At 41.3% G+C, this 16702-nt stretch overlaps 1 pseudogene across 1 annotated transcript; it reads left to right on the top strand.

Annotated features, from left to right (window-relative positions):
* The first annotated feature begins 15032 nt into the window (after positions 1 to 15032).
* On the top strand, positions 15033 to 15780 carry LOC308248217 (translationally-controlled tumor protein-like; annotated as a pseudogene). The gene is made up of 2 exons: positions 15033 to 15334; positions 15606 to 15780. The product of its transcript is annotated as a translationally-controlled tumor protein-like (transcript).
* The last annotated feature ends 922 nt before the right edge of the window (positions 15781 to 16702 follow it).

The following is a 16702-nucleotide window of genomic DNA, read 5'->3' on the forward strand; positions in this document are numbered from 1 at the left end:
CAGAAGAAACGCTAAATTTCCATTATGGAAAAAGTAATTACTATAAATGCCAAACATTTCTTCTTTTTCTCTTATAATGATAGCGTAATAATCTCTAAACAAAGAGAATTGATTAATACCTTTTCCTGTTGGATTCCAATGCCAGTAACTTAAAAAGTCTGTTTAATTTTGTGATCCAGCCACCTTTCCATGGCAGATATAACTATCACCTTACCACAAGATACTTTAGGACAATACAAACAACAGCAATAAGAACAATAACAGCAGCAACAAAACCTGGTCTCTTACAAAATACTGATTCCACATGTAAGCTGTGAGAACTCCATTTTCAAATAATTAATTGCCTTATACTGTCCTTTTTTTTCTTCCACTTCACAATACAGGATTTTCCCACTGAAATCCATCACTCTTTGTCTCAGCTCATGTTTTCCTATGTACAGGAGTTAGAATGGTTCTGGACAGTTAATTACCCGTAAATCCATCTCTAAAGCACAGAACGTGTCAGCTGCTTTTGTAAACCCCCGATGTTCCATTGGCCTCCGTGACTTTTTTATAAACTAATTGTGTTAACACACTGGCATATTTATTGCTCACCTTTTCACCTTTTATGCTGATCCCTGGATGCCGACAAGGTCCTTTCAATTGATCAAAACCACAATCCTCTTGTGTAAGAAAGGTCACATTTACTTTAACAATGGGAACCCACAGCCCTGTGTTGCCTCCATGTGGGTCACCAAGGGGCACATCACAGCAAAGACTGAGACTTGCATGGATCTCTCTTGCGTTTTTACCTTTGCAGTTTCAGACACAGAGGCAAAGGAATTATTTAAAAAAAAAATCTTGACTGCTGCCTCTCACTTGTTTTGAGTTCTGAGAGGGAAAATTGAAAGTCTTTATTAAAAAGGAATACCTATCTCTTTTCTTCCCAGTCAACCTTAGATTAGAACATGACCGAGGACAAAAAAAAGATCAGAGTGGGAGATGGTGTAGCTATGAGAATTCAGCTATTGAGATTCCTGGCCAGCAGGTGACACGTGGAAGATATGAAGTCTGCCACATGCTAGGTTAATTTGGTTTTCCTTCCTTCCTCCCTTCCTTCCTTTCTTCTCCCTCCCTCTCTCCATCCCTCCCTCCCTCCTCCTCTCTCCCTTCCTTCCTTCTTTCCTTCCTTCCTTTATTTTGTAGAAATGTTAAAAGCAGAGATCATAAACTCAGATGCCTCCAGGGTATGAATGATGTTTAATGATGAGAGATGAAGAACACAGCTCCATCTTTTTTTATTTTTTAAATATATTTTTATTGATTTTAGAAAAGAAGGGAGAGGGAGAGAGATAGAAACATCAATAATGAGAGAGAATTATCGATTGACTGCCTCCTGCATACCCTCTATTGGGTATCAAGCCCACAACTTGGGGATGTGCCCTGACTGGGAATCGAACCTACTCAAACCATGACTGCTTGGTTCATAGGTTGACGCTCAACCATTGAGCCCCACTGGTGGGGCAACAGAAGTCCCATCTTACAGAGGTGGCCACTACTCACCCTCAGCATATTCTAAGCAGGAGTGCAGGGCCAGTGTGGCAAGATTTTCTGAGTTTTCAAAAGAAACAGGAAATTCAGTGTTTGTTTGTTTTTAGAAACATCCCAAAATTTAAATATTGACAACAACCAACTGAAAGTTTTAAAAATTACTGTATGGGCCCTAGCCAGGTACCTCAGTTGGTTAGAGCATCATCTGGATATGCCAAGGTTGTGAGTTTGAGCCCCAGTCAGGGCATATATAAGAATCAACCAATGAATACATGAATAAGTACAACAACAAATCAATATTTCTCTCTCTCTCTAAAATCATTTAAAAAAAAAAAAAACTCCACACCACTGTGTGGGGAAAAAAAAATCACTGTATAGAATAGCTCTGCAGTCTGAAGTTGACCAGCACTTCAGGGCATCCAAAGTCCTGCATTGTGTGTCTGCAAAAGCTCTTAGTCTACTCGAAAGCTTGACCAGGTGTAAAATGATAAGTTAAAAGTCATTGTTTTTAAAATTTTTTAAGACTTCTGATCTTTTATCTTTACCATCTAAGATCATTAATGAGATATTTAAGGCCATTCTCATTTGTGTTCATTTATATGCGATTTTTAAAACTCTCTTTTCTGAAGATTTAAAGGATTTTCATATTATTCCCAATAGTCAGGACTTTTTAAATTAATGGTGTTTGTCACTTGGTGAGTTATACATGGATGTCCTCCATTTCCACTAGTTTTCCTGAATTATAATTTTCATTTTGACTTTTTTCTCTTCTTGGCACTCAGAAATAAACATGTTCCAGAACTGATTTTCTGATATTTTGTATTTTTCATCTTTTCCCCATTCTCTGCTCACTCTGGAGTGCTCTCTCTCTCTCTCTCTCTCCTATTTTCTGAAATGATTTTATTTTCTAACCCTTCTATTTAATTTTTAAAAATTTATATATATATATATTTTATTGTTTAAAGTATTACATATAGTAGTACATATATCTCCTTTTCTTTTCCCATTGACCTTCCCCCAGCCTTCCCTACCCCCTGTCACATGCCCTCACCCCCACCCCCGTGTCTTGTGTCCATTGGTTGTGCTTATATGCATGCATACAAGTCCTTTGGTTGATCTATTTCCCCCCCCTCCCAATGCTCCCCAGCCTTCCCACTGTAATTTGACAGTCTGTTCGGTGCTTTACTGCCTCTGTATCTATCTTTTTGTTCATCAGGTTATAATGTTCTTTATTTTCCATAAATGAGTGAGATCATGTGGTATTTTTCTTTCATTGCCTAGCTTATTTCACTTAACATGATGCTCTCCAGATCCATCCATGCTGCTGCAAATGGTAAGAATTCCTTCTTTTTTATAGCAGCATAGTATTCCATTGAGTAGATGTACCATAGTTTTCTAATCCACTCATCTGCTAATGGGCATTTAGGCTGTTTCCAAATCTTAGCTATGGTGAATTGTGCTGCTATGAACATAGGGGTGCATATATCCTTTCTGATTGGTGTTTCTAGTTTCTTGGGATATATTCCTAGAAGTGGGATTACTAGGTCAAATGGGAGTTCCATTTTTAGTTTTTTGAGGAAACTCCATACTGTTTTCCACAGTGGCTGCACCAGTCTGCATTCCCACCAGCAGTGCACAAGGGTTCCTTTTTCTCCGCATCCTCGCCAGCACTTGTCGTTTGTTGATTTGTTGATGGTTGCCATTCTGACAGGTGTGAGATGGTACTGCATTGTTGTTTTGATTTGCATCTCTCAGATAATTAGTGACTTTGAGCATCCTATCTAATAAAAGAGTAATATGCAAATTAGCCACCATTCCCCTACACCCACAAGCCACGCCCACCAGCCAATCAGGAGCGAGTATGCAAATTAACCCAACCAAGATGGCTGCGGCCATGGAGAGAGCAGGAGGGAGGCTTGTGTTTCCCTGGCGATGGAGGAAGCCAAGCTTTCTGCACACCCTGGCTGGCCCAGGCCTGCACTCCAGGCTACAAAGTTTCAATTATAGAAGATAAATAAATTCCAACAAAAATGGTGGCAGCCACGGAGCTGGGGAGAGCAGGAGGCTAGGGTTGCCCCCGGCGATGGAAGAAGCCAAGCTTTTGCAGCCCTGGCCTGCCTTGGCCTCCGCTTAAGGCTACAAAGTTTCAATTGTAGAAGATAAATAAATCCCAGATCCCAGGGCCTCCGCTTGGGTCGCCCGGGGCATGGCTGGCCTGCAAACCACCACAGGCCCCCACCCAGGCTGCCCCACGCCCCAAGGGAACCCCCACCCTGATCCAGGACACCCTTCAGGGCAAACCAACTGGCCCCCACCCACGCACCAGGCCTCTATCCTATCTAATAAAAGAGTAATATCCAGATTGACCATTACTCCAACATGCAAGATGGCTGGCCCCATGTGGTCAAAGATGGCTGCCCCCATGTGGACACAAGATGGCGAGCAGGGGAGGGCAGTTGGGAGGAACCAGGCCTTCAAGGGAGGGCAGTTGTGGGCGATCAGGCCAGCAGGGGAGGGCAGTTGGGAGGGACTAGGCCTGCAAGGGAGGGCAGTTGGGGGCGATCAAACCTGCAGGGGAGGGCAGTTGGCGGTGACCAGGCCTGCAGGAAAGGGCAGTTGGGGGGGACCCAGGCCTGCAGGGGAGAGCAGTTGCAGGGGGACCAGGCCTGCAGGGGAGGGCAGTTAGGGGTGACCAGGCCTGCAGGGGAGGACAGTTGGGAGGGACTAGGCCTGCAAGGGAGGGTGTTGGGGGCAATCAAGCCTGCAGGGGAGGGCAGTTGGGGGTGACCAGGCTGGCAGAGGAGGGAAGTTGTGGTGACCAGGCCTGCAGGGAAGGACAGTTAGGAGAAAACAGGCTGGCAGGGGAGCAGTTAGGCATCAATAAGGCTGGCAGGGGAGTGGTTAGGGGGTGACCAGGTTGGCAGGCAGAAGCGGTTAGGGGCAATCAGGAAGGCAGGCAGGCGAGCAGTTGGGAGCCAGCAGTTCTGGATTGTGAGAGGGATGTCCGACTGCCTGTTTAGGCCCAATCCTGGTGGGATCGGGCCTAAACGGGCAGTTGGACATCCCTCAAGGGGTCCCAGATTGGAGAGGGTGCAGGCTGGGCTGAGGGACATCACACGCCCCCCCCCCCCCCCCGTGCACGAATTTCGTGCACCGGTCCTCTAGTGTTTTCATATATCTCTTGGCCTTCCTTCTGTCTTCTTTAGAAAAGATTCTATTTAGGTCCGTTGCCCATTTTTTTATTGGATCATTTACCTTCCTTTTATTAAGTTGTATAAGTTCCCTGTAGATGTTGGAGATTAAACCTTTATCAGTGATAACATTTGCAAATATGTTCTCCCTTACAGTGGGCTTTCTTATTGTTTTGTTGATGGTTTCTTTTGCTGTGCAAAAGCTTTTTGTTTTGATGTAGTCCCATTTGTTTATTTTCTCTTTAGTTTCCATTGCCCTAGGAGCGGTATCAGTGAAGAAATTGCTTCAGCATATGTCTGAGATTTCCCTGTCTGTGGATTCCTCTAGTATTTTTATGGTTTCCCGTCTTATGTTTAAGTCCTTTATCCATTTTGAGTTTATTTTTGTGTATGGTGTAAGTTGGTGGTCTAGTTTCATTTTTTTGCATGTATCTGTCCAATTTTCCCAACACCATTTATTGAAGAGACTGTCTTGACTCCATTGTATGTTCATGCCTCCTTTGTCAAATATTAATTGAGCATAGTGGTTTGGGTTGATATCTGGGTTCTCTATTCTATTTCATTGGTCTATATGTCTGTTCTTGTGAAAGTACCAGGCTGTTTTGAGAATAGTGGCTTTGTAATACAGTTTGAAATCTGGTATTGAGATCCCACCTACTTTGTTCTTCTATCTCAGGATTGCTGTGGCTATTCGGGGTCTTTTTTTATTCCAGATGAATTTTTTGAAGGTTCGTTCTAGGTCTGTGAAATATGCTGTTGGTATTTTAATGGGGAGTGCATTGAATCTATAGATTGCTTTGGGTAGTATGGACATTTTAATGATGTTGATTCTACCAATCCTTGAACATGGTATGTTCTTCCATCTGTTTACGTCTTCCTCTAGCTCTTTTTTCAGTGTCGCGTAGTTTTCCGCGTATAAGTCTTTTACCTCCTTAGTTAAGTTTATTCCTAGGTATCTTAACTTTTTTGGTGCGATGGTAAATGGGATTGCTTTTTCAGTCTCTCTTTCTGTAAGTTCACTATTGGTGTATATGATTTCTTGGCGTTAATTTTGTATCCTGCTACATTGCCAAATTCATTTATTAAGTCTAATAGTTTTTTGATGGAGTTTTTTTGGTTTTTTTATGTACAATATCATGTCATCTGCAAATAAGGACAGCTTTACTTCTTCTTTTCCAATTTGGATGCCTTTTATTTCTTCTTCTTGTCTAATTGCAATGGCTAATACTTCCAGTACTGTGGTGAACAGGAGTGGGGAGAGTGGGCATTCCTGTCTTGTTCCTGTTCTTAGGGGAAATGGTTTTAGTTTATGCCCATTGAGTATGATGTTGGCTGTGGGTTTATCATATATGGCTTTTATTATGTTGAGGTATGATCCTTCTATTCCCACATTGCTGAGAGTTTTTATCAAGAAAGGGTGTTGGATTTTGTCAAATGCTTTTTCTGCATCAATTGATATGACTCTGGTTTTTATCTCTCAGTTTGTTTATGTGATGTATCACCTTTATTGATTTGCGGATATTGTACCATCCTTGCATCTCTGGGATAAATCCTTCTTGGTCATGGTATATGATCTTTCTGATGTACTGCTGGATCTGCTTTGCTAGAATTTTGTTGAGGATTTTGGCACCTATGTTCATGAGGGATATTGTCCTGTAATTCTCTTTCATTGTGTTGTCTTTATCTGGTTTTGGTATTAGGGTGATGCTGGCTTCATAGAAGGAGCTTGGAAGTGTTCCTTCCTCTTGAATTTTTTGGAATAGTCTGAGGAGGATAGGTTTTAGTTCTTCCTTGAATGTTTGGTAAAACTCCCCTGTGAAGCTGTCTGGCCCCGGGCTTTTGTTTGCCGGAAGCTTTTTGATGATTGCTTCAATTTCTTCCATAGTTATTGGCCTATTGAGATGTTTAGATTCATCCTGATTGAGTTTTGGAAGGTTATATTTTTCTAGGAATATGTCCATTTCCTCCAGGTTGTCCAGTTTGTTGGAATAGAGTTGTTCATAGTATTTTTTAACAATCCTTTGTATTTCGGTGGGGTCTGTTGTTATTTCACCTCTTTCATTTCTGATTTTGTTTATTTGGGTCTTCTCTCTTTCATTCTTGGTGAGCCTGGATAGAGGTTCATCAATCTTGTTTATCCTTTCAAAGAACCAGCTCTTGGTTTTGTTGATCTTTTGTATTGTCTTTTTGGTCTCTATGTTGTTTATCTCCACTCTGATCTTTATTATTTCCTTCCTTCTGCTTACACCGGGCTTTCTTGTTGCTTTCTTTCTAACTCTTTGAGTTGTAGGGTTAGGTAATTTATTACCATTGTTTCTTGTTTTTTTTGCAGTAGGCTTGTAGAGCTATGAACTTCCCTCTCAAGACTGCTTTCGCTGTGTACCATAGATTTTGGATTGTTGTGTTTTCATTGTCGTTTGTTGCCATGATGTTTTTTTTATTTCTTCTTTGATCTCTCTGGTAACCCAGTCATTGCTTAATAGCATGCTATTTAGTCTCCATGTGTTAGAATTTTTTGGATTGTTATTATTGTAGTTGATTTCCAGTTTTATGCCATTGTGATCTGAGAAGATGCTTGATATGATTTCTATCTTCTTGAATTTGAAGAGACTTTGCCTGTGACCCAATATATGGTCTATCTTTGAAAATGACCATTGTGCACTTGAGAAGAATGTATATTCTGTGGCTTTGGGATGAAATGTTCTGAAGATGTCAATTAATTCCATCTGGTCTAGTGAGTCATTTAGGATTGATGTTTCTTTGCTGATTTTTTGTTTAGAGGATTTGTCCAATGGTGATAGTGGGGTATTAAAGTCTCCTACTATGATTGTATTGCTGTCAATCTCTCCCTTGATATCCTCATATCCTCCAGGAGTGTATTTTATGTATTTGGGTGCTCCTGTATTGGGTGGGTATATTTTTACCAGAGTTATTTCTTCTTGTTGGATTGCTCCCTTTAGTATTATGAAGTGGTCTTCCTTATCTCTTTTTATGTCCTTCACTTTGATATCTAATTTGTCAGATATAAGTATTGCTACCCCAGCTTTTTTTCCATTTCCATTGGCCTGAAAAACCTTTTTCCATCCCTTCACCCTCAGTCTGTGTGCGTCTTTTTTTCTGAGGTGGGTTTCTTGTAGACAGCAGATATATGGGTAATGTTTTCTTATCCAGTCCGTTACCCTATGTCTTTTGATTGGGGCATTTAATCTATTTACATTTAAAGCTATATTGATAGGTATTTGTTTGTTGCCATTTTTATTCTTTACCCCTGTGTTCCTTCTTCGCTTCCTATTTCTTTCTTTTTTTTACAGCAGACCCTTTAGCATTTCTTGCATTGCTGGTTTGGTGGTAATAAATTCCCTTAGTCCTTTTTTGTGTGTGAAGCTCCTGATTTCACCTTCAATTTTGATTGATAGCCTTGCTGGGTACAGTATTCTTGGATTCAGACCCTTCCTTTGCATGACTTTGTATATTTCATTCCATTCCCTTCAGGCCTGATGTGTTTCTGTTGAGAAATCATCGCTAATCTGTTGGGGGATCCTTTGTAGGCAACTTTCTGTCTCTCTCTTGCTGCTTTTAAGATTCTTACTTTGTCGTTGTTGTTTGACAATTTAATTATAATGTGCCTTGGCATCGGTCTTTTGGGGTTCATTTTGCTTTGGACTCTGTGAGCTTCTTGGATTTGTGTGGGTTTTTCTTCCCTGTATCAGTGAAGTTTTCTGTCATTATTTCTTCAAACAGGTTTTCTATTCCTTGCTCAGTTTCCTCTCCTTCTGGAACCCCTATTAAACGGATGTTGTTTTGTTTTGTGTTGTCCCAAAGTTCCCTTAGGCTCTTCTCCTGCTTTTTAATTTTTTTTTTTCTAGAAGCTACTCTACTTGGGTATTTTTTCCTACCTTGTCTTCTAGCTCACTTATGCGGTCCTCTGCTTCTTCTAGTCTACTGTTGATGCTTTCTATTGAGTTTTTTTACAGCAGCAATGTCATTTTTCATTTCTTCTTGGTTCTTCTTCATTTCTTCTTGGTTCTTACTCATATTGTCGAATTTGTCTTCCATTCTTTTCATCCACCTTATGACCATTTCTCTGAATTCTTTCTCTGACAGGTTGCTTGCCTCCATTTCGTTTACTTCCTTTTCAGGTGATGCCTGCTTTTCTTTCATATGCGGGCTATTTCTTTGTCTCCCCATGATCTCTCTTCTCCGGGTGTCTGGTTACGTAGTTCTCTCTCTCCTTTCCAGGACAGAGTGTAGAGCTCCTCTGAATCCACGTGCTTGCACCACTTGGGGACCGGTGTTCTCAGGTTCACAGCTGTTCAGTGAGTGCTATAGTTGTAGATTCCCTGGCCTTTTCAGGCTTCTGATAACATCCACTTTCCCCTTCAAGATGGCACGGTCTCCACGTCTGAGCTGGTCACTCCGGGAGGGAACCCAGCAGCAGTGGGGGCTGCCCGGTCAGCGGAGCCCTGTCCGGCTGTCCCCCACAGGCTCCTGGAGTATAGCTGTCCCTCAACTCACCAACAAACACTCCCCGTGGGACCACACACTCTCCCTTTGTTTTCTCACTCACACACTATCCTGCAGTCTGCCTTCCCATCGGCAGCCATCTTCTCAAAAGTGTAATTTTTAAAAATTTAATGCAGGTTGGGAGCAGCCCTTCCTCTCAGGTCAACATCTTGGCGAGGAGCGGTGCATCCCTGGTCTCCAAGCCCCGCAGTGCCGCCCAAGGTCGACAAGAAGGAGAAAGATGCTGGAAAGTCAGCCAAGAAAGACAAAGACTCCGTGAACAAGCCGGGGGACAAGGCCAAAAAGAAGAAGTGGTCCAAAGGCAAAGTTCGGGACAAGCTCAATAACCTGGTCTTGTTTGCAAAGCCACATATGACACGCTCTGTAAGGAAGTTCCCCACTACAAGCTTGTAACCCCAGCTGCGGTCTTCGAGAGGCTGAGGATTTGGGGCTCCTTGGCCAGGGCAGCCCTTCAGGAGTTCCTTAGTAAAGGACTTCCTAAACTAGTCTCAAAGCACAGAGCTCAAGTGATTTACCACAAACACCAAAGGTGGGGACGCCCAGCTGCTGGAGAAGATGCATGAACAACAGATCTCACCAGCTGTACATTTTGAAAAATAAACCTTTATTTAAAAAAATAAAATTTAATGCATAGTTTTTAAAAAAATACATATTTTATTGATTTTTTACAGAGAGGAAGGGAGAGGGACAGAGAGCTAGAAACATCAATGAGAGAGAAACATCGATCAGCTGCCTCCTGCACGCCTCCCACTGGGTACATGCCCTTGACCGGAATCGAACCTGGGACCTTTCAGTCCGCAGGCTGACGCTCTATCCACTGAGCCAAACCAGTCAGGGCAATGCATAGTTTTTTTGTTTGTTTGTTTGTTTTTGTTTTGTATAGCAAAGGTGGAAATTTATTGAAGATCAAGTACAGACTCCCACATGGGGAAGGGGAAAGAATCTCACAGCACAGACTCCCATGTGGGGAGGGAGAAAGAGTCCCTAATGCATAGATTTTAAGTTTTCAAGAGGTTTTCCTGTCCTTGGATTATCTGTTTTCATAGCATCTATTCTATATATACATATATTTTCTCAGGATACACCTTCAGTTGTTTCTCTGAGAACATTCTTTGCTTGTTTGTAAGTTGTTCTCTCTTCCCTGTGTGGTCTTCCTCCTTTTCCCTCCCCATCCCTCAAATTTTTTACTTTTCTTTCTCCCTTTCTTTTCATGTGCTTTGCTTGTTTTGGTCTCTTTCTTCCATGTTGTGGTCTTCCAGAAATATCTGATAAGTCTTGAACATTCATTTACATTTAAAGGTGGAGCCCTAAGCAGTTGGCTGGAAGTCTTTGTGTAGCCACTTCTCCTATGAGCTCTTTCAAGATTCCCCTAACCTATGTGATTTTAGTCTTTTAATCCCCAAAGAATGCTGAATCTCTTTTATGGCATTCACATTCTGCTTTATATCAGTGACCTCTACACTAGCCTTATAAATGAGAACTCTTCTATATGAATCGCTTCCCCTGGGATACATTACTTCAAATCAGCCTGATAACCCTTGTGTATTTTGTGTTTCTTCCCTTTCACTGTAAATGCTGTTTATCATGTTAGTTATCTTTGGTCAGGAACATGGTTGAAATTCCTGGGTTATCCTTGCACAATCTGATAAAAACAACCATGAAATAGTTGGTGAATTTACTAAATAAAAATTATAGATATTTTCTTTTTGCATTTTTGTGGACTTGTGGGCAGGGTAACTATCCTCCAATGTGTTGGGTCTGCCAGAAATTCAGGGAGTGGCAAATGATACCCCAAGAATCCACAAAAGAGGGCTTATTAAAAACTGGAGCAATTTGTGTGCATCCATTGATCAAAGTATGCTATATAATAGATGCCTCCCTCTCTCTCTCCCTCTGCTTTTTAATTCTTACCTGAGGACATGCTTAAGAGAAGAAAGAAGGGAGAGAGAGAGAGAGAGAGAAAGAGAGAGAGAGGTGAAAGATTGGCTGCAACTTCTCTGATACTCATCCCATGTGACCACTTAATAATTAACAGAGGCAGCAGAAGTGATGCTGTGTGACTTCTGAGGCTAGGTCAGAAATGTTGATAGAGATTCAGCTTTTGGAATCCTGAGCTACTATGTAAGTTCTCATGCTGCCATGCTGTGAGAAAATCCAGGTCACACAAGATGCCACATATAGCTGCTCAGTCCCAGCTAGGTCCCAACTGACATAGCTGCTCAGCCCCAGCTAGGTCCCAATTGACAGGCAGCATCTCAGGCCAGACATGGAAGTGAAGACACCTCTAGATCCAGCACATCCCCCAATCCCTGCCATAGAGTTAGTCCCAACTGTTGAGTTCTCCCATCTGAGACCTCAAATATCATGGAACAGAGACAAGTCATATTTGCTGTGCTCTGTTGAAATTCCTGATCCACAGAACCCGTCAGCATAATAAAATGGTTGTTTTAAGCTGGTAAGTTATTTTTTCTTTTCTTTTTAAAAATTTTATTTTTCTATGTTCTTTATCTTTTTTTTTAAGTTGGTAAGTTTTGCAATAATTTGCAAACATGGCAATAGTAACTAAAATAGAAGGAGGGAGTAGATTTATCAGGTTCTAAGGAAAGAAAGGTGGGCTGGTGTTAAGGGCAAGAAAGGAATATCGGGAACTGGCTATGGTTGTGGGAAATATTGATCATGTTCTGTTAACTATAATTGCCTTGTGTTGGTTAAAGAAAGGACATTCTGACCTGGCTGGGAGTTGTATGCCCTCGAGACCTGGGAGTCAATTGTGGACCTGGGAGTCAACCTTGGAATGAGGTCCATTCTCATGGAGAGATTAACACCCTTGTTGCCCAAACAACGGAGTCCCACCTAGCCTCTTGGTTCCCCATGCCTGTAATCCCTACTTCCCCATGCCTGTAATTCCTGCTTCCCCATGCCTACAACCCAATTTCCCTGTGTAATCTTTGTCCTACCCTGTATAAGCAGCTGGCTTATAGGGGGCGGGAGAGCAGATTTTTGTGGATGACCTGCTGCTCTCCCATACTGCTGGCAGTATTGGAATAAACAGTCCTTTTCTGAACCTCTGAGTGCATATGGTTTGTCACTTCCCGCCAACCTGATTTCTGCCATAACACTGGGAGAGTGACTATGTGGAACAGAAACAAAATTTCTAAACACACAGGCCATGAGCAAGCCCTCATGGGACAGTCCTTAATTACTCTGATACCACCCTGGGAATTCTCCTTCATCTGTATTACTTTAACAGACAGCTACAAGGATGCAAAAGAACTAAAATACGAATGTTCTCTTATTCTGCATAGTCTTTTATGAGTCCCTCCAGCTTTCACGGAATATGTATGGCATAGCTTCCCTTTTCTAGCATTCTTGGTGACATCTGAAACACAGAGTTTGTAATACTGACATAAAGTTATACTAAGAAGATTAGTATGTGGAGCCATATCAAACATTAGATGGGCTGAATTCACACAGAATGTGTGTAACTCCAAGCTGTATAACTCATTTGCCTAATTTCCAAACAACACCACTAATTCTTTTTGTAGGTGGGTATGTAAGCCCTTGAGTGCACTGTCTGTACTCAGTCACCCAGCATTTCCTGAGATGTCAAGCAAGCAGCACATCTTGTAAGTCAGATTTTCTTTTAAGTTCACTCCAGTTGAATCATCACCTCCACTGTTGCTCCTGATTCTGCCGTCTTTGTTTTTTTATTTTTTACTGTGAATATGTTTACCTCTTGCTTCCATTGAAGATACCAAGCATTGGCCATCAAGTTAGTCTCCAAACATCTCTCAATATTAAAAGTTAGGTACGCAACCTCTTTTGATATTGATGGAGGAGAGGAAACCTGATCTTTTTGCAGGTGGTTGCCAACTTGCTTAGCCCTTTGCTCCATTGCTTTTCCTTTCTTAGCCACAGAGTTTCTTTCTGTTTCCACTGAGTTCTTTGGAGATTTCTGTTTTCCAGGACTCTCTCCTATTTCATGCATGTATTATATTGAGGATAAAGAAGAAACAAGCGGGGCCAACCAACATTTAGTCATAACTTAGATGTGTTAAAATTTAACTTTCTTTTTTTCCCTCTAGAAATAACTGAACCTACCTTCTTCATGAATCCTTGTTTACTTTCATAGTAGAAAACCCTTATAAGAGAATCTATAAATGGAAGTTTAAGTCAAAATATTAATGTTTGGCTGAAACCGGTTTGGCTCAGTGGATAGAGCATCGGCCTGCGGACTGAAGGGTCCCGGGTTCGATTCCGGTCAAGGGCATGTACCTTGGTTGCAGGCACATCCCCAGTGGGAGGTGTGCGGGAGGCAGCTGATCGATGTTTCTCTCTCATCGATGTTTCTAGCTCTCTATCCCTCTCCCTTCCTCTCTGTAAAGTGTCAATAAAATATATTAAAAAATATTAATGTTTAGCAGTCCATGTATTTCTAAACAATGACATGAAGATGTGATTATTGTAGCAGAGGTTTGATATGGAACTATGAGTTTTCAATAAAAAATCTCTCATTCCTGCCCTAGCCAGTTTGGCTCAGTATATAGAGCATTGGCCTGCGGACTAAAGGGTCCTGGGTTAGATTCTGGTCAAGGGCATGTACCTTGGTTGCAGGCTTCTCCCCAGCCCGGGCCCTGGTCAGAGCTTGTGCAGAAGGCAACCAATTGATGTGTTTCTCTCACATCAATGTTTCCCTCTCTTTTCCATTCTCCCTAAAAATCAATGGGAAAATATCCTTTGGTGAGGATTAAAAAATTTTTTTTCCCTTCTCATTTCCCTTGGAAAATCAGTGGCTTTGGTAATTTTGCTGTGTAATTTATGGGCAACAGATAAAAACACAAGAAATGTGCAGGTCTAGGGCAAAAGAATTCCTATGATTGCAAAACTATTATGGGATCCCTCAGCAACGCCCTCTGCTCACCCTCCCATTACTGCACAGAGGGACAATAGAAGCACAAAAGAACCAAAATATGGACATCCAATTATAACAGCCATGGCTACTAGTGCCTCCCTGTGCTCTAGGGCATTCTGAATGAGTTCTCTTCTGATAACATCAGCAGAAATCATCCCTGTTAGAGTCTTAGGAAAATGTAAAGGCCAGTTTCTATATTTAAATAGAAGTCTTCTGATGTTTTTATCTTTTAATTTTTATTGATTTTAGAGAGGGAGAGGGAGAGAGAGATAGAAACATCAAAGAAAGAGAATCATTGATTAGCTGCCTCCTGTGTGCCCCTCATGAGGATTGAGCCCATAACCCAGGCATTTGCCCTGACCAAGAATTGAACTGTGACCTCTGATTCATAGGTTGATGCTCAACCACTAAGCCACGCCAGCTGGGCCTGATGTTTTTTTTAAATGGCAAATTAAAAAGAATCAGAGTGGCTTTTTCTGCATTTATTTATTTATTTATTTATTTATTTAAATATATTTTATTGATTTTTTACAGAGAGGAAGGGAGAGGGATAGAGAGCCAGAAACATCGATGAGAGAGAAACATCGATCAGCTGCCTCCTGCACACTCCCTACTGGGTATGTGCCCGCAACCAAGGTACATGCCCTTGACCGGAATCGAACCTGGGACCCTTGAGTCTGCAGGCCGACGCTCTATCCACTGAGCCAAATCGGTTAGGGCTCTGCATTTATTTTTATATCTGCATATATTTTGTAGCAGAGGTTTTATATCTGCATATATTTTGTAGCTAGGGAGAGCCTGCTAGGGATGTGAGCTCCAGGCTCCTGCTAAGTTAGCACTGCTGTTGTCTCCTTCCAATGGCCCTCAAGATCATCTACCGGGACCTTATCAGCCATGATGAGATGTTCTCTAGCATTTGCAAGTTCTGGGAGATTGCTGATGGGCTGTGCCTGGAGGTGGAGGGCAAGGTAATCAATAGGACAGAGGGTAACATCGATAACTCGCTGAAGGCTAAAGGGTAAAAGTTTCAATATCAGTGGTGTTGGTATTATCATGAACAATCATTTTCACAAAAGAAGTCTATAAGGAGTACATCAAGGATTACATGAAATCAATCAAAAGGAAACTTGAAGTACAGAGATCAGAAAGATTAAAACCTTATATGACAGACCGGTCAGTATGTCTCAGTGGTTGAGTGTCCACCCAGGAACCAGGAGGTCACTGTTCCATTTCCCGTCAGGGCACATGCCCAAGTTGCCGGCTCGATCCCCAGTATGGGGCATGCAGGAGGCAGCTGATTGATGATGTTTGTCTCTCATCAATGTTTCTGTCTCTCTATCCTTCTCCCTTCTTCTCTCTAAACATCAATAAAAATACATTTTTTAAAAAGGTAAAAACGAAAGAAAAAAATTAAAACGAAAAAACAAACACAAAGCCTTTTATGACAGGTGCTGCAGATCTTGCACATCCTTGGTAATTTCAAATCTATCAGTTCCTTATTGGAGAAAACATGAATCCAGATGGCATGTTTGCTCTGCTGGATGACCGTGAGGATGTTGTGACTCATATATGATTTTCTTTAAGGATGGTTTAGATATGAGAAAATGTTCACAAATTTGGTAGTTTGGATCTATCACCTGTCATCGTAACTGGCTACTGCTTGTCAGGACTGGGACAATGGCACTGATGTTATCTTGAGCTCTTCATTTGATTTTGACCAGGATTTATTTGGAGCAGAGGCAGTGTTTTTTTTTTTTTTTTTTTTTAAGAAAAACATGTCATGTAGGTTGTTTAAAAATAAAATGCATTTTAACTTAAAAAAAAAAAAGTGTTTCCTTGACATGAAAATCTTCTCTAAAGACACAATATTACTGTAGTAGCAAGTCATGAAAAGACCTGACACAGGTTGACATCCATGACCCTGTCAGCATTGATGGGAACTTGTGTGGAAACCAACTTTTGTCCTCTTTGAAGTCTGAAGTTTTGAATAGACTCTAGTTCTTTGCTAGGGCCCTGACACTGATTAGTTCTGATCTTTACCCTTTAAGATTCTCTTAGCAATTTGTCTGTTGTACAAAGTGCTGCCAAGGGCATGTACTACCATTTCTCACAAATACAGGGGTGGGCAAAAGTAAGTTAAATTACCAGCCATCATTACCTAAAAGATAAATTACCAGTAATGATATGAAATAACAATAGCAATAGTCATAATATAAATAAACACAATAATTATTAAATGAATAATAATATGGGAATAAACTCTGTGTTTCAAATATGGTAGAGTACTTGGCTTTATAGTTTCTGACACAGAAGAAAACAATATCAACTAAAGAGAAGCACAGTTACTTGTTGAAGTATACATGTACTTTAAGAGAAGATGGTCTTCCCATCTACCTAATCTTACTGAGTCACTCTGTCTCAGGCAAATTCCACTTTTAAGATTTGTTCAGTCCCTAATAGGAAGGGAGAAAGTGTTGTGTGTGATCTTGAAATCTAATTAAAGCAAAGTATCAAATGACCTTTGCACATTTTTCTGGACACTTTC

Source organism: Plecotus auritus, assembly GCF_963455305.1.
Source record: "Plecotus auritus genome assembly, chromosome: 5".
Classification (NCBI taxonomy): domain Eukaryota; kingdom Metazoa; phylum Chordata; class Mammalia; order Chiroptera; family Vespertilionidae; genus Plecotus; species Plecotus auritus.